General features: G+C 40.8%; 1 protein-coding gene across 9 annotated transcripts in view; it reads right to left on the minus strand.

The window, feature by feature from the left end:
* The window catches only part of TSPAN5 (tetraspanin 5), a 220,756-nt gene that overhangs the window by 95,243 nt on the left and 103,786 nt on the right, over positions 1 to 21,727 (minus strand). The window contains exon 1 of one of the 9 annotated variants that reach the window (XM_023725195.1): positions 4,015 to 6,253. The exons of the other annotated variants lie outside the window; for them this stretch is intronic. The gene's annotated coding sequence lies outside the window, so the exon portion shown is untranslated. Of the gene's footprint in view, positions 1 to 4,014; positions 6,254 to 21,727 lie in introns of those variants that run through there. 9 annotated transcript variants of the gene reach the window in all.

The following is a 21,727-nucleotide window of genomic DNA, read 5'->3' on the forward strand; positions in this document are numbered from 1 at the left end:
AAGAGTCCCTGATGGAGCAGGAGAAAGGTGGGGTGCAGAACTCAAATTCTAGTAAGAAGACCAGACTTAATGGTCTGACTGAGACTGGAGGAACCTCGGAAAGCATAGCCCCTGGATTATCAGCCCAGAACTAAAACAATTTCTGAGGCCACCTCTTCTGACAGGGAATGGACAGGACTGTGGGACATAAAGTGATACTCGTGAGGAGTGTGCCTCTTAGCTCAAGTAGATACAAGAGACTAAACGGGCAGCTTCTGTCCGGAGGCGAGATGAGAAGGCAGAGAGGGTTAGGAGCTGGCTGAACGGACATGGGGAATCAGGGGCGGAAAGGAGAAGTGTGCTGTCACAGTATGGGGAAAGCAATTAGAGTCACATAATGATGTACATATAAATTTTTGTATGGGAAAAAATAAAAATAAAAAAGCCCTATGGCGCATAATTCTATTCTGAGACACGTGGGTTCACCATGAGTTGGAATGGGCTTGATGGCAACTGGTTTATAGCTTCCAGCAGCCCCAAAACAATGCTCTCAAGGTACTTACCCTCCATTATCAGCACTGTCACAATGCTAATGACAAAACGATGAACTAAGAGCTTCTTAGTAATCTAACCCACCCTTTTATATATAAAAGATGTACCACACTGTTAGGTTGTTATTAGAAAAAGCATTGCTATTAATTTTTTTCTTCTTCTTGCAAAAAGTTTGGAAAATTACTCCAGGCACGCATGCATGAGCGCACACACACACACAAACACACACCTGAGACAGGATGGTTCTCTGGCATTGAACTGACATCTCCCCCTACAACCTATTGGGACCTCACAATCCTCACACACAACCTTGGCTTGAGCTGCAGAGAAATTTTATGCCAAATTTGTGGGTGAGAAAGCCAATTCCATCCTTCCTTCAGGAGGATATACAGATGATTATTACACAACTTTAGGATGACCCGGGCCTTCCTGTCTCAGGAAGCTCCCAAAGGCTCCTAATTGCCTCTTATTCATCACTGCAGTAGGTTTCAAACCTGTTCAGATGCTGCAGCCTCTGGAAGCCATGCAGCCCATCAAGGAAAAACATGAAATAGTGAAACACTTCATTTCTTCTTATGAACCAGGAACAATTTTTCTGGCAGAAAATGCAGTATACAACAGTCATGTAAAAGCACGGCATAAACTTGTGTGTTCTCAACAAAATAACAGAGTTACCAAACTACCTAGCTGTCTTTGAATTTCTTTGGCTACTTATGCATTCATTCAATTGTCTACTAATACTCACCAACAGGCATTTGGTAGCAGGTGTCAACTGTATAGTTTAAGAAAAGCTGACAGAAGAAAAACTTGAAACTGAAAGAAACTATTTCTATTAACCCATTTTTTTCTTCTGTGATTTGGGAAAGGTCATTATTCGTTTTTATCAATGCGATTACTGGGTTGTCGGAGGAAAACCTGGGAAACACTGCCTTCCGGGAAGTCTTCTTTCAAAGTCTAATCATTACCATTCTTTGCTAAAGATAAGGAAATTCTCTCTCTCACACACACACAAACACACACACAGGCTACCATATTTGAAAAAAATTTCTAATTCTCACCAAGTTTATAATAATCAAAAAGTCAGTGAAAATGGTTATTTTTAAATAATAAATTTGTCAAAAATTAGACCAATATTTTGAAAGCACCAAGAAGCAAAATGACTCCTACAACCACATTCTATTATAACATGTACAAGCATTTAGCTGAAATAATTTTCAAAGTTGACTGCATAAGAATCTTTAATTACATATTGTTACTGGGACTGACTTAAAGTCAAAGCCAATTAACAGATACGAAAAAAATGTCTTTGATGGTAATGCCCTTAAAATACAAAATGATATTAAAACCGTAAAGTTTACAATAGCAGTATTTTTCTAAGCAGGGTACACACTCTACAGGAATATGTACACTGCAAACAGGTCTGTGCTCTCCAAAAATGACAACACACCAAGTGAAGCAGAAAGAAATGCACAAACAGTATGAAATCTTGAAAAAAGAGAGGGCAGCATCTGGAGCTTCTGGCATGCTACTAAGAATAAATACTGGCAGGGACACAAATTCTACAGTCTCTGATCGAGGCTGTGGGGCTGTGATGTGGGAAGCTGTTTTTTTCCTCTTAATTAGAGTAAAATGCCCTGCAGAACAAATTTGTAGGTAACTAATAAACACAACAATAACTGTCCTTCCACCCAAGTCATTTTCAAAGTCTCACACTTAAAATAAACTAGAAATTTCAAGTAATTTATATAGCTACCGCATTCTCAAGGGAACCATAATTACTCATTCCTTAAGTGACTTTCTTCCAAAGAGTACAGTGTGGAAAGAGGAACCAAAGAGGAACCTTACAGTGGAGAAACCTGGCAAACAGTACCTCAGCCAGGTGGCCAAGGCCCACCATCAACAGTGATAAGTCATGCTGATATAAAATGTACTCTTGATGTGACAAAAATGGCACTTCACATCTCTGTAGACTCCCTCCCCTCCAAAACCCATAAAAATCAGTTGCTGTTGAGTCAATTTCGACTCATGGCAACTCCATGTGTATCAGAGTAGAACTGTGGTCCATAAGGTTTTCAATGGCTGATCTTTCAGAAGCAGATTGCCAGGCCTTTCTTCTGAGGCACCTCTGGGTGGACTCAAACCTCCAACCTTTCAGTTAGAAGCCAAATGTGTTCACTGTTTACAACATCCAGGAACTCCCCAAAATCCATGTTGTAAATCCTAACCCTTACACTTGGAGATGTAATCCCATATGGGAAGAGTTTTCTTCATTATGTTAATGAGGCCAAGTCAGTGTAGGGTGTGTCTTAAACCAATCACTTCTGAGAATAGAGCAGATTAGACACAGAAGCAAAGAAGTACACATGGGGAAGATAGATGCCATGCCACATGAAGATGGCCAAGGAACTGAGGAACAGAAGCTGAAAAGAGACAAGGATCTTCCCCCAGAACTGACAGAGAAAGCTCTCCCCTAGAGCCAGTACCTTAAATTTGGACTTCTCGCCCCCTAAACTGTGAGAAAATAAATTTCTGATCATTAAAGCCACTCGCTTGTGGTATTTCTGTTATAGCAGTACTAAGAAATTAAGACAACCCACAACCCCAGTCTAAGCATGAGAAAAACATCAGACAAATCCTAACTGAGGGACAGTCTGCAAAATAACTGACTATACTCCTCAAAACTGTCAAGGTCATCAGAAACAAGGAATGCCTGAGGAACTGGTCACAGCCAAGAGGCGCCTAAGGACACATGATGACCGAACATAGTGTGCATTCTGAGCTCCCAGAGCAGAAAAAGGGCATTAGGTAAAAACTAAGGAACTCTAAATAAAGTTTGGGCTTTAGTTAGTAATAACACATCAATATTTGGTCATTAATTATAAGCTACCATACTAATTTAAGATATTAATAATAGGGGAAACTAAGCGTGGGGTATATGGCAACTTTCTCTTCTATCTTTCCAATTTTTCTGTATATCTAAAACTCTCCTGAAAAATAAAGTTAATTTAAAAAAAAAAAATACCCTGCGTTTGGTTGTTTCAGTTTCCACATACTCACAGACTGGGTAGAAACATGGCAATGCAAGTTGTTGTCTATCTTTAAAATTTGCTCTCATTGTTGGTCTAGGCTGAATTAAAACAAAAGATATTCTAACAAAATCATCCAAAAAAGGAAGTCTAAGATGACTACTCCCCTCTGACACTATTAAATTTGACCGACATCTTCATACTTCCTGTACAACTGAAAACCAGGGCCTCTCAAGAAACCCTCCAGAGTATTTTCTGTGTACTGCCAGTTCCACAGAGCCATTACAGAGAAAATAAAGGGTGTGTGTGTGTTGGGTGAGTTCTGTGGTCACCATTTCTTGGCAAGCTTCGTAAAGTCAAGGTAAAATAGGTTCCTTTACTGATGAACTTCTTAGGGTCTTTAATGGAAATGTGCACAGTGAAAAGCATGGTATTTTACGTCATTCCCCAAACTTACCTGAGCACAAAATGCGCTGGTGGGGAGGAGAGCGTCTCCAAGCACTAGGCTGTATGGTACAATTTGGGAAACACAGCTTTTAATGCAGCAGTCAAGGATCCAAAGCCAAGGGACCTGCTGGCTGTTCTAAAAAGCCTCTTCTGACAGCCCCGCCCTTCCCCACTCCACCCAGGACTGCACAGAACACTGCTTCTGTGATACTTTGAACCTCCCGATACCACAGTCTTCACCATTATGTAAGTATTATTTTTAGTTACTGGCACATGAAGTGGATGGGTTTCTATGAGCTTGTAACTAAAAGCTGGGGAGGGGTTTATAATATATGCTTTCATCTGGGAGGAAGAAAAGATTACAAATAATGGATTTCCTCACTGCTATGCCCCTCCTACAGAAATGATCGCTGATATTAATTTGGAAGGAAGAGCAATAGTACTTTGGGTATATTTCTTCAGAAACTGTGGATCATGACAGTCACTACAGATGAGAACAGAATACCCCTCAGCCGACTCTCAGAACTTACAGTTCCCTTCTAAGTTGATCCTCTGAAAACTTAAGAACAGTTGAAGAGCTATGAACAGCAGTATATGGTGAAAACAAATAAAAAAAAAAAATCTACTTAAATTTATTTATTCTTCTTCACTTAGTTTCTTCACTAGACTAAATAGAGTGACTTTACTTCTGAAAACTCAAATAAGAACACAGATGTGAGATTTGCATGGCACTCCAAAATACTAATTAGATTTAATTTAACAAACGTTGAAAGGAATCATCCTGCTTCAGAGTAGATTTAGTCACACTCACAATGTAGTAGTTACCTTGTAATATGCCAACCGTCTGACATGGCTGAAGAATGGGGGTGGGGGTGGGGTGTTATTTACCAAATAAATGCCATGTAAAACTACAGCCTAAATTTTTTTTTATTTACTAAAACTTTTCAGCTGGCTAATTCCCTAAGTCCCTGAATAACATATCAGGGAGAAAGATGAGGCAGTCCGCTTTGGAAAAGATTACAGCCTTGGAAACCCTATAGGACAGAGTAGAAGTGCCCCCTTAGGGTACTTCTGTACTATAGGGTCACTAGAAGTCAGAATCAAATTGATGGCAACACCATTTGTTTTTGTTTTTTTTAAGTCCCTGATTGGAATCCAGAGGGGTAAGGCTATTTTATTGATCTTTTTTATTTTTGTTAACCTTCTGCAAACTACTATATTGTAAAGCAATATACAATAAAGTATATTTGCAGAAAGTTAACAAAAATCTAAAAACTGAGCATAATAAATCTAAAACAAAAAAATTAAAATTTTCTCTAAAATTCATGCTAGTAGCATACTGTAATCTTTAAAAAGTCACTGAAAAATTAAAAGCATTTCAAATTTTACTGGAAAGTAAGACTAGAAATCACCAGGAAAGGCCAATTGCTAAAGAAAGACTTCATGTTTGGTAGAAGGTCGGCAAAAGCCAAGAAAACCCTTCAAGAGATGGATTGACACAATAGCCTTAACAATGGGCTCAAAAGTATCAAAGACCATGGAGATGGAGCAGGAGTTTCCTTCTGTATACATGGGGTCACCACGAGTCTGAAATGACTAAAGAGCAACTAACAACAACAAAACCAGAAACTTAGGAAAAAAAAAAAAGTAGGCTTAAAAAGTAAAGAAATTAGCAATTAAAACTTAACTCTGACATTGCCCCTGGATCCCAGTCTCCCAACTGGCAAAGTAAATCCAGACTGAATAAAGAGTAGAGGTTATTCAGCAGAAAGTTTTAAAAGTTCCAGAGAAATGAGGGTAAATGGTTTGTGCACAGCTTCCAGCTAACACCCACAGTCCCCACCAGCGATTTTAATGGGTTGGAACTTTAGAGAGGTGTTTAACTCTGCCAGATCTGTGGCTTTTGAGGTCCTTGATTAACATATGTGGAATATTTCAAAGTGCCTTTAAAGCTTTTTCCCCCTTATTATCTGAACATTCCAGAGAGCAGTTTTTTAATTCTGATATTCAGCTTTAACTTTTTCTAGCTTCTACTTCCACCTTTATGATCACCTGCTTATTCTCACTATGCCTCGGAGCAGAGTGGCGTCACTTGAAATGAATGTGGGCAAGCCGACCATATCGTGAATAGGCCACCACACCAAATCCACTGCCTTGAGTGGATTCCGACTCACAGCAACCCTGTAGGAGAGAGTAGGACTGCCCCGTAAGGTTTCCAAGGCTGTAAATCTTTACAAAACAGACTGCCACATCTTTCTCCCACGGAGCAGCTAGTGGGTTCAAACCACCAACCTTTCGGGTAGCAGCCAACTGTTTAACTACTGCACCACCAGGGCTCCTTGGTGAAGAGGTCAGAGTCTGAGAACTAAGTAGATTTTTCAGGCTGTCATTCAGACAACAAATTGAAAACTTTAATTCCTTTTCTTTAGCAATGGGACATAACCAGGGACAAAAGTGTCTGACTACCTTGTGCTAGGACTTAGTAAGTTTTCTCATTTAATGTCCCCAGCACCTATGGGGCAGCTATTTCTATCATTCCCATTTTTACAACAAAGAAACTGACTCAGCAGTGAAAAATAACTTTCTCCAGCAGTGGCAGAGAAGAATTTTAACCCAGGCTTTGTTGCTCCAAGCCTGTACTCTTTCTGGCTTACATGTTCCCTTCTCAGAATGTGATGTAGTATTAAGAAACCAAATCAGTTGTTGTGGAGTCGATTTTGACTCACAGCAACCCCATGTCTTTTAGAGTAGAACTGTTTTCAAGGCTGTGATCTTTCACCACGTCTTTCTTCTGAGGTGCCTTTGGGTGGCTTCGAATCTCCAACCTTTTAGTTAGCAGCCAAGCACTTAAACATTTGTGCCGCCCAGGAACTCAATGCAGTAATACAGAGATAAAAGAAAAAAGGATTCAACCAGCATCAGGAAAGAGGGTAAGACAATGTCCCTCCATATTCATTACGGCTAAAAAGCATCACTGATTTAGCAAAAGTTCCATCAGGAAAGTATCTCCCTTCCCAATCTCCCAAACTCAGAAATCATAAAGAACAACTTTAGACATAGTACAAATGGCTAAACATGACCAGGCACACTGGTGGCACAGTGGTTAAGAGCTCGGCTGCTAACCAAAAGGTCAGCAGTTCAAATCTACCAGCAGCTCCTAGGGGCAGTTCTACTCTGTCCTATGAGTTGGAACCGACTTGATGGGCTCAACAGTCTAATGGGGTGATACTATACTGAAGAAAAAAAATTACATCTGTCCTTATCCAGAAAGAAAGGAGAATTTATAAATATGAGTAAAAACAGAATAATAAAGAAATTGGTGAGTAAGAGGGCATAAGAGAGTTTAGGCCTTTAAATTTGCTAAAATATTACTTACACATTCTATTTGCTTGATTACTATTTTAAGGAGGCTTTTTTTTTTTTCTTTTGGAGCCCTGGTGGCACAGTGGTTAAGAGCTATGGCTGCTAACCTAAAGGTCAGCAGTTCAAATTCACCAGTTGCTCCTTGGAAACCCTATGGGGCAGTTCTACTCTGTCCTATAGGGTCACTATGAATCAGAATTGACTTAATGGCAGTGGGTTTGGTTTTTCAGGGTTTTTTTTGTTTTTTGTTTTTTTTTACTATCATTAGATCACAATTTTGCTAGAATTACTTTAATAATCAATGGATAGAAATACTTCAAAACATGTTAAGTAAGCTCCAAAAGCTCTTCTCTATTTGCAAAAACTCTAACTATAGACAAGCCATAGCTACATCTCATATCCCCTGTATCTTCACATAGAACCTGAACATTCAGGTATTCCCCATATCAAGGCTAAATTTTCACAATTGGTTGAAAGTAAAATTTGAGTCAACCAACTGTTACAGCCTACAAGAAAACCAACAACCAGTTTCAGTTTGTTATTTTTCTTCGATGCTGAATGAACTGACTGACTGTATTGAGCTGTTTTTATATTTTTCTCCTCCTGGGATGTCACATCGCTGAAGAATTTCTACTAACATACAACCAATCCTTTCAAAAGACAGATATTCCCTTAAAATTAATCGTTTTCTAATCTAAAACATCTTAAAAGTGGAAAAAGCAGTATTTCTAGGCAGAAACATATTTGTTGTCCCCAAAGACTCTAAACTCTAATCAGATTTAGTCCAAATGCCACTTATTAACTACGTGTTCCAACGCAGATAAGAAGACATGCTGCTAACTTACCATTTGGTGACAAATGTCTCTTTCTTCAAGTTTCTCCCCACTGGTGTTATTATTAGCAATGAAGAGAATGACTTATAAGCAGACTTTTTCAAAGCCTAAAGAAGAACAGGGTAGATTCTCATCCCTCAAGTTTTCCCCAGGAACTGTAAAATACTTCACTTAAATTATTGTGACTTCCTGAAAATGAATAATAAATTTACCATAGGGAGAGTGTTTAAGTCTGCTGTTAATTTTTTCATCCCACAAAAAGTATACTGAATTGCTTCTAAACAGTAAGCACACACACAAAAAAATAAAGTTGAATTTGATACTGAATAGACTAAATGCTCTAGGAGGGCAGGGGTCTTTATCAATCTTGTTCAGCATATGTCTCCAAAGCACTGTTCATTAAATATTTGTTAAAAAGTGAATGACAAACCCGTACATTCAAGGAGTTTGTGATCTTTGAAAATAAGTACTACAAACTATTCTAGACTCTGGGGATATAGCAGTGAATAAAACAAACCTAGCGCCCTCATGGCATTTATAGTCTAGTGCTGGGGTGGTGAGGGAGAAGAGGAACAAAGCAAATCCGTTTTGGGTAGATGGGGCTTCATTTTAAAACCAATCTATAAAAAATCTTACATCCTCTATAGTTAAGATCTCAACAATTTTATTAACCTCTAAGGCTTTCATGGTTTCAAAGATTCTGTTCATAATGGGAAAATCAGGAGTCTAAAGAAAATAATCCCCTTGTTCTCTCAGAGATATCACAATTCCTTTGGTTCACAGGCTTGTGGGCTCCAATCTCCTTGTAAAATGATGATGACAATGATGAAAATACCAATACACGTATACATTCCTATGTACACAGTTAACAATTTTCCTCTGGCCTTCCAAAAATTGCTTTCAAGAATTATAAGAATAGAATAAGAATCACTTCAGGGAATGTTCAAACTGCTTTTCTAAAACTAGAAATAAACATAAGTAATTGAACAACACCTGTAATGGCACAGATTGCTGGTGTATTTCTTTCTACACTACTTAGTCACAGCAAGATGAACTGTGTCAAACTACAGTTATGCGTCGCTTAACATCTACAGTACATTCTGTGAAATGGGATGTTATGTGATTTGGACACTGTGAACATCATATTATCTACAGGCAGCCCCCAGGATACGAATGTTCGACTTACGTACAACCCATAGTTAAGAACCAACCCCTATAAAGCCTATTACATAAAAATTCGAGGTACATACAATGGTTCGTAATAACAAATGGGCACTACTCTGTGACACGCGTCAAAACATTATTATTATTATTACTGTATTATTATGTTAAAGATGTTTCAGTGTATCTATGTCCTGTCCTCTGACCGGGATTTCTGAATTTATGCGACCACGGACTTACATGTGTTCGGATGTTGCCCGAATGAACATTATGCAGCATGACTGTAATGCTTCTCAACCGGGATGACCTTTTCCCCCAAGGGTCATGTGACAATATCTGGAGAAGGTCACAACTGGGGGAATGCGCGTTACTGGTATTAAATGGGTAGAGACCACAGATGCTGATAAACAGCCTACAATGTACAGGACAGGTCCCACTACAAAAAACTCTCCAGCACAAAATGTCAGTAGTGCTGAGGTTGAGAAAACCTATGTTAAAGTATAAGCTTCACAAAACCTAAGACCAGTAAGAACTTCCTGACACAAAGTAAATACTCAAAAATGTTTGATACGACAAAATTAAGTGGAATACAGTTATTACACTATATTGAAGGAATAGGCAGCAATTTCACTTACTTTCTTCTCCTTCTGTTATCACTGTCTTCAAGGCTTTCAATAGAAATTACATAAAAGTCAATAAAAGGTGTTAGAAACTTAAATGATGTACGTAATTTGTTTTTCCATAGAGTAAATTCTATATTTCTATCAAACTTTTCAAAAATAACATTAAATTTCTCCTCAAAATGAATAAAATATTTAAAACCATAAATATCTCTCCCTGTGTAAAATCCCACTATTATTTTCTACGAGTCACATAAATAATAATAATGGTCTACTGTGAAAATATAAACAAAAAAAAAAAAAGCTTGATCATTGTTCTCCTACATTTTGATAAACGTAATTCTGGAAGCTAACTTAGATTAATAAAATAACATCAACAGAAGCTAAATACAGGTGATCTAAGTTAATCTCACTTTGAGTTCTTTCATTCCATTATTAATTACTGCTTCCCACACCTAACCTCAAAAGTCACTTTGGATTTGTTCTCTCAAAATTTAAAGGAGGGTAGATGAATTTCACGTATTTTTTAACGAGGCATCCCATTTAACTTCTTCCATTTGCTTGGGTCCTGACACTAAAATAGACCATATTCCTATACTGTAAGGTTCTACTTTAATTTCCATTGTAACTAAATGAAAAAAAGACAAAAGCTTTTTTCTTTTAAAAACCCTAGACAATTGTGTTCCTGTCCTTACTGGGAAAGGAGACAGGATATCACTATCCCAAACCAGCACCTTTCGGCAACTGAAGCCTTTTTGTCCTCACCCTGAATGTTACAGACAATGGCTCCCTTAAGCATCAGATTCCCTGAAAGTGTTACAACTGCTGAATGGATTTTCATGGAACATAAATCACATTCCCACTACCTGCCACTTACAAACCTGCTTCTCATGAACTTTGCACCCTGCACAATAATGGGGTGCATCATGTCCTTTGTGACAGCTGTGAACAAGGGGACTGTTTGCATGACCCGTTGCCGTTGAGCCAATTCCTACTCATAGTGACCCTACAAGACAGAGTAGAACTGCCCCATAGAGTTTCCAAGGACGGCAGATTCGAACTGCCAACCTTTTGGTTAGCCGCCATAACTCTTAACCACTACACCACCAGGGTTTCCATGAGTAGGGCATTTTTCCTTTAGGCACTTAGATTTTTTTTCCACTTGTGCAATAATTTTTTTTTAATTAAAATCACTGGAACATCCAATTCCCATATGTCAATAAAATTTTAAAATACTTATATACTTGTATCTTCATATAACTGGTGAGCATTGTAACGGGATTTTAGAAAGCATCTTTATCTGATCCCTTCCTAATATACCTCCATGCAGATCAGATATCCTGCTCTTATGATTTTATAAGAAAATTTTTGAGGGACTTTTCATCCTATTCTGCGGAGTCTTAAAGGATTGAGGAGTCCCTGGATGAAGCAAATGGTTAACGTACTAGGTGTCTAATGGAAAGGCTGGAGTTCGAGTCTATCCAGAAGGACCTTGAAAGAGAAGCCCTGGCAATCTACTTGTACAATATCAGCCAATGGAAACTCTATGGAGCACAGTTCTAGTCGGACACACATGGGGTCACCACGAATAGGAATCAACTCAATGACAACCAACACCAACAACAACAAACGACTGAATAGGAACAGATACACAGTAGATGCCACAATTACTAGTTGAGAAATTTTTCCTATTTAAAAAAAAAAGAAAGTTGCTGTTGAGTCGATTCCAATTCATAGTGACTCTACAGGGCTGAGCAGAACTGCCCCATAGGGTTTCCGAGGCTGTAATCTTTAGAGAAGCATACTACCACATCTTTCTCTCGTGGAGCAGTTGGTGGGTTCAGATCGTCAACCTTTTAGTTAGGAGCCAAGTACTTAACCACTGCACCACCAGGGCTCCTGTTCCCATACACAGATTTCCTAAATTCATTTAATCCTCTTGAAACTGAATTGTTGAAAAGAGTAATGATGAAAGATACTGTCGCTGATGTGATGTCATCCATATACATCTAATTCCATTGCTCTGTATTAAATCCAACCTACTTTAAAATGGAATTATATGTACTTCTTACAGGGACTGGAAATTTGCCTGGCATTTTATAGCCCTCATCACAAGGAGCTGAGGACTTCTGGGGCTATTTCAAAGTCGGAGAAGCAGCATCTCAGCCGAGTGAGTCACAGCTGCCAACAGACAGCGTGGGTCCTGTGTTCACTCCTTTTCCACTAGCCCAGAGCACATGCCTCACCTGCAAGCCCAGTTGGGGCAGAAACAGATGCTGCCGCAGTGAAGTGGTCCAATCACAAAAAACAACACTTTTCTGTGAGCGATTCTATGCCAAAGCCTTCCAGACAGGAAATCGTGAAGCAATTTAATACAGGCTTGGATAAAAAGCCAAGTGAACAACTAGAAGCCAAAAGGAAACATGAAGGAAAGTTCTTTGGATTAAGTGAGAATAGGCAGACAGCATCACAGGTACATGTGGAAGGGAAATGAGAAGTAAGGCGAGGCAACAGCTGCTGGCTAGGTCTGTTGTAGGGAATGGTAGAAAGAGTTTCCCTTACTCTAAATCCTGAAAGACAAATGCACATAACCCATGCTTACAATTCTAGATTCTTTCTAGGGTCAAGAGCAGCCCAGTAACATTTAACATAAGAGAAACAGAAACAGAAACAATAGTTATCTGTGCTGATTGTGCTAAGCACAGAGGGGAGCCCCAGCATTCTTTCGGAAGTGGCTAGAAATCCGTCTTTTACTTGGCATGCAAAAGCCTCAGAGGGGAAAACATCAGCCCAAACAAGTCTCACAGGAAAAAAACATCTATTAATGAAAATACCTTTGCATCAGAAAAAGATGGCAGTGAGGATGTATGCTGACAACCCTGAGAATAATGCCAAAGGCTAGAGCCAAAACATGTGATTCCAATGTCAGGCCAGAGCCCAGCTGGAACAGCTATGGGAAAGAAAGCTACCATACAGCAGAGAAGCAGAGGGCCAGAGAAGAGTGAAGTGGGTGACAAATTGGTGCTAAGACACCACAAGCGGCAGGCTTGTTTTCTCCCGCCTGAGTATGTAAGAGGCTTTTACACAGGAAGCCTGGATGCTGGCGAGGGAGGCGGGCAGTATATATGCAGCCGAGCTGTGCTCTGCAGCCGCAGGACCCTGTCACCACCAGTGTATCGGGGAAAACATGATGCAAACTGAGATGGGACAGGTGGGTGTGTGGCCCCGGGCAGAGGCAAAGCACGCAGGAGCAGGATGAGAGGTTCACAACCCAATACAGAACAGACCCCTGGCCAACAAACGTGCCTTGGCCTGAAGTGGAGGAATCAAATACTGTGGTCGATTGTGGCAGAAACAGCTGTGCTGCAGCCTACACGGCCAAGTGCAGGGGACCCGGAGTGACGTCTTCCAGGGGGTGCAGGCTCCTGAGCTGCACAGACACTGGCTTCTCCAGGGTCTCATTGGCCAATTCTTGCAAACTGGCACCCAGTGAAGAACGATATAGTTGGCAGACATCTCCCACCCAACCCCCAGCCGAAAATACATCAACAGAATCGACTAAGCTTTTCTGTAACCTGTTAGGACTGTGAGGATGTAGAAGTATGAAATACACTCCCTCCCTCAAGCAGCTTGTCTTCTAGGCTAGTATTTTTTTTCTTTTCCAAACTGTGGGTAGCCTCCCATATTAGCTACCATGGAGTCTATTCTGACTCATTACAACACCATGTGTGCATAGTAGAACTGTGCTTCATCAGGGTCGTCGTAACCTTTTGGAAGGCCTTTCTTCGAAGGCCTCTGGTTGGGTTTGAACTGCCAACCTTTTGGTTAGTAATTGAGCACTTAACCATTTGCCCCACCCAGGGACTCTAGCCTCCCATAGTGAGTAGTAAAAATCAATTAAATGGATCAAAATATGCATTATTTTTAACATAAAAAGAGAAAGTTTTTGTGGAACTTTTGATTTAAATGCATGTGCCTACCACAGCCAAGTCATGATGTTAAAATCAATCCGGGCAACGTTCCATTCTGTTGTACGTAAGGTTGGCAGGAGTCAGAGCCGACTTGACAGAAACTAACAACAACAACAGATAACAGGACCTATTTCAAAGGTGATTTGCAATGAAATAATGTATGTAAAGTTCTTGTGGAAACCACCAACCTTTTAGTTAGTAGCTGAGAGTAAACCATTTGTACCACCCCAAAAAAACGAACCTGCTGCCATCAAGCTGATTTCGACTGACAGCAACCCTACAGGACAGAGTAGTACTGCCCCATAGGGTCTGAACGGCTGACCTTTCGGTTAGCAGCTGAGTGCTTAACCACTGTGAGAGCAGGGCTCCTTTTTTGTGCGACCCAGGGACCTTCAGTATATAACAACTTAAAAAGGAGTCACCTCACCTATGCAGAATCTTGCACTAGTAAATAGTTGAACATGCATCGCTTTATTTGGCCTTCACAACAATTCTATGAGGTAGACAATATAGGATTTTAGAGCTCAGAAACCAGAAGCCAAATGACTTACACTGGGGTTTCTGGTCCAGGCCTCTTATTCCCCAGTGGGGAGAGTAGAAAATAAGGCTGGAGAGCTCTAGGAGGGGACAGAGGGCCTTGGAAACTAGACAGAGAAAGTCAGACTTACGGCAACAGGAGTCAGGGTGCTTAAAGGGTTTTTGAGTAAAGAAGCTATTGATGGCAAGGCTTCAAAATCAGAGAAGTAATATTGTTCTCAGAGCTAAACTTTAAAAGCGAAGATCTGCAAAGTCATCCTAGAGAAGCATCCTCAAGGTCTATAAAATTGAAAGTCCTAACAAATCTAGGGGAAAGGATGTCAGTCAGAAGGGGCTTGGTCAGACTTGAAAGCAGAAAAAAGCAGAGATCCAAACAGACCAGCAATGGCATCGCCCTCTGAGTAATGTACAGGGGAGAGAGGACCACGGGTGGCATTCTTGGTCCTTGGAGAATTCAGTACCTGCTGGCAAAGTCAGCCCCAAGCAGAGAAGGATGCAGGCAGCTGAAGCCAACTCACTCGGGTATTCCCACTGGCAAGCCTCCTTGCTGTAAAATGAACTCTTGGGACTTAACCTGATGCCATTTGACACTTGACTTCTCTTTGTTTTTGTTCCATACTAGCCAAGTAAGCATCTGATTGTGATTTGGCTTCCCACACAGGTCTGCCTACAGGAAGAGAAAGCATGCTGGTTGTTCCCACACTAGAATCTCAGGCTATGAAACAGAAATAGAAACAGTTCTATTCTCATTTAAAGTCAGTAAACTGGCAATCTGGTTTTCTATATCCACTTCTTGAACTGGGTTAACTTGATGGAAAGATCAGCTCTTGCTGTGCTCCTAAAATCACTTTCTGAACCTACAGGGCTGAGGGTCACCAAGGGACCAAGGATGCCCATTAATACACTGGACTGCAGAACTTCTTGGGAAAGCCCACCCTGACCATCTACAGGGCGACCTAATGAAAGAGATGTTGGAGGAAGCCTCAGTGCAGGGTGGCTGGGAAGCAAGGGGGGCTGGAGTCAGCCAGGCTAGTTCACAGGCCACAAATGTAAGGTGACCCACAGTGTAAACTAGAGTAGTGGCAGCAGACATGGAAAACCAAAAACCAAACCCACTGCCATCAAGTCGATTCCGACTCACAGCAACCTGATAGGACAGAGTAGAATTGCCCCCAGAGGGTTTCCAAGGCTGTAAATTTTTACAGAGGCAGACTGCCACATCTTTCTCCTGAGGAGCAGCTGGTGGGTTTGAACCACTGACCTTTCAGTTATCAGCTGAGCACTTAATCACTGCACCATCAGAGCTCCATGGAAAGGAAGAAGAAAAGCAAGAGAAACTTAAGGTATTAAAGGAAAAGTAAAGATGACTAAGAATTTCTATCTCAGGGACGCAGAGTGAGGTTCCCACTTGTAAAGACAGGGAAGAAGGTTTGCTGAACCTGGATTTGGTTTGAAACATGCTCATTTGAGATGACACTAGAAGAATATCCCATCCAATGACTGGCTGGGATCGTAACAGTATCCATTATGCCAATGGTGACACCATTCCATTTACAAAGAATTACCGGGTGTCTACAATGTGTCAGATATTACTGTACCAATCACTGGGGATGCAAAGTCAAAGATCCCTACCTTCAAGGAGTTTACAGTCTAGCGGTATTAAAGGACAAGTCAATTTACCACTTTGGTAAATATAGAAGGTGCTGTGATGGGGTACAATGGTCTGAACCAGGGTCACCATGAGTCAGGGACCAACTCCACAGCAGTTAACAACAACAATGGGGTATGCAGAGAGTACAACAGAAACATTTAACATAATGAACACCACAGAGGGGGGAACTAAACTTTATCAGCCCAAAGAGATAAATCATTAAAGAGAAGAATCAATGTTACTCTTCACCTTCTTGGTTTTTTGGAATCCATGGAAATGTTGATTTTAAATCAGACATCAGATCACACCTAATTTTACTTCCCTTCATTGGAGCCCTGATGGCGCAGTGGTTAACAGCTCAGCTGCTAGCCAAAAGGTCAGCAGTTCAAATCCATCAGCTGATCCTTGGAAAGCCTTTAGGGCAGCTCTACTCCCATCCTGTAGGGTTGCTATGACTTGGAATCGACTCAGTGGCAATGGATTTTGGTTTCATCATCTAAGTGGTAAAAAAGAAACAGCAAGAGGACTGGAAAATATGATCTTAGCTGACTGACTGCAGCAACATGTGTAGAAATTACCAATAATAAAATAAAGGTAGAAGCCAGATCTGTGACGGCCCATGAAAAGGCAAACATCTACCACTTAGGCCAAAAACCAAATCCATAAGGCATTGCCTACTTAAAGACCACACACATACAGGTTAGCAGCTGATCGCAGATGGCTTGCACCACCTAGGCTCCTACAGATATCATAGGGCCTTATAAAATATATGCTATGTGGTAACGTGGGAAACACCTTTAGCAAAATTCCTACTTAAATATACTAAAATACAATAAAGAATTTTTAGAGCAGTTTCCTATAATGTTCCTCAATGTTGGCAGTTCAAACCCACCCAATGGCTCCATCAAAGAAAGACCTGGCGAACTGCTTCCACAAAGATTACACCCAAGAAACTCTATGGGGCAGTTCTACTCTGTAACACATAGAGTTGCTGCAACAGGTTTGGTTTTGATCTATGATTTCTGTTACATGAGGCTGATCATACTTCCCTTTTTTGCACTGGCTAATGAGCTTACTTTCAGCAAGTTCAACCTCCTACCATTGTAAAGCATTCCTTTTACCCCTTATTTTCCCTTCACATTGTCCTAATTTACTTAAAAATAACAATAAAACAAAAACAAAAATTGTAATAGTAATTTTTAAAAAACCCAAACCCACTGCCTTCGAATCGATTCAGACTCATAGCGGCCCTATAGGACAGAGTAGAACTGCCCCATAGGGTTTCCAAGGAGCAGCTGGTGGATTTGAACTGCAACCTTTTGGTTAGCAGACGAGCTCTTAACCACTACGCATCAGGTAATAGCTAATACAAAATTAGCAAACATTTATTGAGTGCTTCTTTGGCATTCTGACTCCAGAGCTTAACCTCATAGCCACTACCTCAGTATGACTCCTTAAACTAGATATATATTTTTGTAAGCCATACCTAATCCTTTCTGGAAAAGTTAAGGGATGATGAGATGGTCAGATGAATGAGTGGACTGATGGATGGGTGGAGAAACAGTGATATTTCACATTTCTGTGTTGGCTTTTCAACCAAATCATGAAGAAAAGGTGATAATGGTGGCAAACGGCTTGAAGGCAAATGGCTAGGCAGGAGTAGGCCAGAGACTCCTGCATTAACCTCAGTTCCAGCTGTAATTTGTGATAAAAACAAAACACCACCATTTCCCTCTAGTGGAAATGCTATCGTCCACCAGAGCATCTTATTTGTACCCCAAATTTATCTATGTATAGGTCATATATATGAGTCCCTGCGTGGTGCAAATGGTTCTGAGAGGTTGGAGGTTAGAGTCTACCCAGAGGAGCCTTGGAAGAAAGGCCTGGCAATCTACTTACAAAAACCAGCCATTGCAAACCCTACAGAGCACAGTTCTACTCTTACACACATGGCATCTCCATGAGTCAGAGTCAACTCAGCAGCAACTGGAAAGGGTAAAGGTAAATCCTGACTGGAAATATCAGTCCTTAGCAGGGGCAGAAGGGAAAAATAGGTGCATGAAAAGAGACAACGCAGTGTCTGAACCAGCTCAGAACCAGGGCATCTTAGGCAGAGGGAGAGGGGATTAAGGAAGTATCACCATGAATCAGACCTTCCCCTTGAGTACTGGTCTCACTTATGCCCTTGAGCAGGTCAATGCTCTTTCACCTCACCACTCATTTCTTCCTCTCCACTCTTTCATAAGGGTCCCTTATGTCCACAACCCACCTCCTACGGAACTGAGACTGGCTGCGTGTAAGACTGCCAGAGCCTCACAGCAGTCCCACATCTTACCAGCCCTGAGAAGTCCTGAGAATCAGTTACAAACACGACATAACAAATCCCACGTAGTATAAGTTCCCGCAGCTCCCGGAGAGCCCACCTTTTCATTTTACTCATCCTAACAAGTTCTGGCACGCTTGACTGTCTGGCTTTCAAACCCAAGGCTAGATTTCCCAAGTGGGAAAAGGGGCTGGGCACAAGCTCCACAGACAAGAGTGAAAACTGGCAGCAAAGCAGCAGACATAACTTCACAAAGGGTAGTTAGTGTGAAGAACTAAGCCAACCGGAGGTGTGCAGCCACTCTTGGAGGCGAGGCTGCGCAGGGGTGTGCAGAGGTGGTGGGCAAGTGGGCCCAGGGCCACCAGCGGGCCACAGAGTTACTGCAAGGGGCCGGCAACTCAGCACCAAGCATTGTCACAAACAAGTCTTCCCATGCACAGTTTCAACTATTTTTCAAATTTATAGACGTTTGTTGTTGTTGTTAGCTCAAGTTGGCCCCGACTCATGGTGACCCCACGCACAACATAACACAATGCTGCCCATTCCTGCACCATCCCCATGTTCAGCTGCAGATCCACTGTTGTGATCCATAGGGTTTTCGTTGACTGATTTTTGGAAGTAGATCACCAGGCCTTTCTTCCTTGTCTTAGTCTGGAAGCTTCTCTGAAACCTGTTCAGCATCATAGCAACATGCAAGCCTCCACGGAGGGATGGGAGGTGGCTGAGCATACGGTGCACTGGCCGGGAATCGAACCTAAGTCTCCCACATGGAAGGCAAGAATTCTACCACTGAACCACCGCTGCCCCCTTGCAGACGTCACTACACTTAACAACGACAACAAAAAGCATTAATTAAAAGCACTGCTAAACTTACGACTGTATTTTTATCATACAGTTTCTCAATCAGGTAAGTAAAACTGCATAATACTGGAAAGGTTGTTCTTATGTTTGAAAAGAGTGAGAACTACTGATACAGCCTTGATGTCGGACAAATCTGGGTATAAATCATGGCTGCTTCTCTCAGCTGAACCTCTGTAATATGGGCATGAAACCGTCTACCTCACAGGACTTTGTAAAGAAAACAGCCCAGGGCAGTGACCATTTCTCCTGGTGAACTAGTTTGCCCATACATTCAATAGTAATTGCCAATAAGTATTACCAGGCATTGTGAACACGACGACGAACCTCCAAAATATCTGCTGTCATGGACATGATAGTCTCGTGGGGGAGACAGACCAGAAAAGGCAATTGCAATCTAGTGAGAGAAACACTACAACTCTAAGCACAGGAGCAGTACATGCGAGGGGCATCTAACTCAGTCTACAAACTAGGGAGAACAATGCCTATGTTGTGGCAGAGTTTGCAGATTAGAGTCATAATTTATTAATTACTTTGGCAAATATTTAAATGCTGCTGTGTGCCGGAACTGGTCCAGGGGCCGAGGTCACAGTGGAGGACAGACTAAGATCCCTGCCCTCATAAAGCTTACATTAGGGGAGAGGGAGGTACATAAAATAATAAGGAAAGAGATAAGTAAAAAAGACAAAAATATAATAAATGAAGAGCATAATGAACAAAACTAAAGTCAAGGAGAGGGATAGAGAATGCCAAGAAGTGGATGCAATTTCAAAGATCTCAGGTGAGTGAAGAACTGAACCATGAAATATGCAGGAACAAAACACTCCAGAGAGATGAAAAAGCAGGTGCAATGGCTCGGAGGTGGAAGCCTGCCTGACACAGTTATCCGAAAAGCTTACTTACGTTTGGGGCATTATGCTTAAAGAGGGCTAGGAAGACTTCAGAGAGAGTTTCATGCAAAGCAATTAAAAGAAAAATGTTGATGTGTAATAGGGAAAACCCTCTACTATCCACAAAATTATCTATCCAAAATAATGCAATCCTAGCACAAGCTCAGGTTTTACTGTACTCCCTTTTAACGTCTTGACTTCCTTCTTTTCTTTTAGCCAGTACCATGAATATGGAGATGAAAATATGTTGTAAATATACTTTCCTCATGCAGCACCTTTTCCCCACTCACCTGGTACATGTTTACCTAGCATGACAATAAACAGTCCAGATTGTCTAGCTCAGGAGAAAGGGCCACGTAACTATCACAGTGGTTTGTTTAAAGAATCTTGCCCACTGCATAATTAGCCTATAGGTCACCATCTGTCACTAAGTCCTCATAAAACTAACCATATGTTGTCTTCATCAGTGACTGAACTAGAGTAACATACAGCTTTCTCCAAGAAAAATGCTACAAATACATTGCTCCTACTGGGGGTGGAGAGTAGGGGACCCTTCTCGGTTATCCCCACATTCCTTACTCGTTTTGAAATTTTTTATTCTGTGCGTCCTTATATGCACTGCTTTGGCCACAGCTACCAACCCAAGCAGCCCTAACAATTTCCAGACATTTCTGAAGGAGCTCTTCCAGGAGACACCGGGTGAACAGCCTTAGAGCCCCAGAATTTTACTTCTCCTCTGTGGCTTAACCTAGTGATATGAAGAGAAATGCACACAAGCAAATATATCTTATAAGCCATTCTCCCTATATATTGTCTACTGTACTTTAAAACTCCAAGTCATCAAATATCAAGTTTTAAATCAGAGTTAACTCCATTCTAAAGTGGATAGCAACTACAAATGAATTTAAATCATTATTTGAAACAATATAAAAACTGTCATCTAATACTATTTTGATTTATGAGAACCAAAATTCTCAAACTGTTCTCATATCACCCACCAATGCCTAAACAACCTTAATAAGAAGCAGCAGTACAAAATGTTCTGGATTTTAGTTGGGCTTAGTTGAATTTTTTAAGCAACATATGAACAAAAATTATCAAAAAAATATGCCTACAGTTTAAAATTATAAGGCAGGGAACACTAAAACATTTAGATAACTCAAAAACATTAGAAACTCATGGTACAAGTGGGTCATTTCCACTGCTGCTAAGAGGCAGAGAAACCAGTTCTCCACCAACTGACTTCCCTTAGGCACTATAAAATTAATCTGGCTTGTGGTCTTCTGATTCAAGCATAAATTATATTTATAAAACTGGCCACAATGTCATCATTTAAAGAAGGTCAAGAGTTTCCTACAAGGCTCATGATTCCATTCAGCCTGGAAAAGTATCTGTTGAATTGAATCAAGTGGTGCAGGGAAGAGAAATTTAAATTTAACTTTCCAGATTTCTAGATTCCCTAATCCTAAAGTTAACCCTTTGCACCAAAATAATCAACCTCTCAATTCTTTAAGGG

Source organism: Trichechus manatus, unplaced genomic scaffold (assembly GCF_000243295.1).
Source record: "Trichechus manatus latirostris isolate Lorelei unplaced genomic scaffold, TriManLat1.0 scaffold00291, whole genome shotgun sequence".
Lineage (NCBI taxonomy): Eukaryota > Metazoa > Chordata > Mammalia > Sirenia > Trichechidae > Trichechus > Trichechus manatus.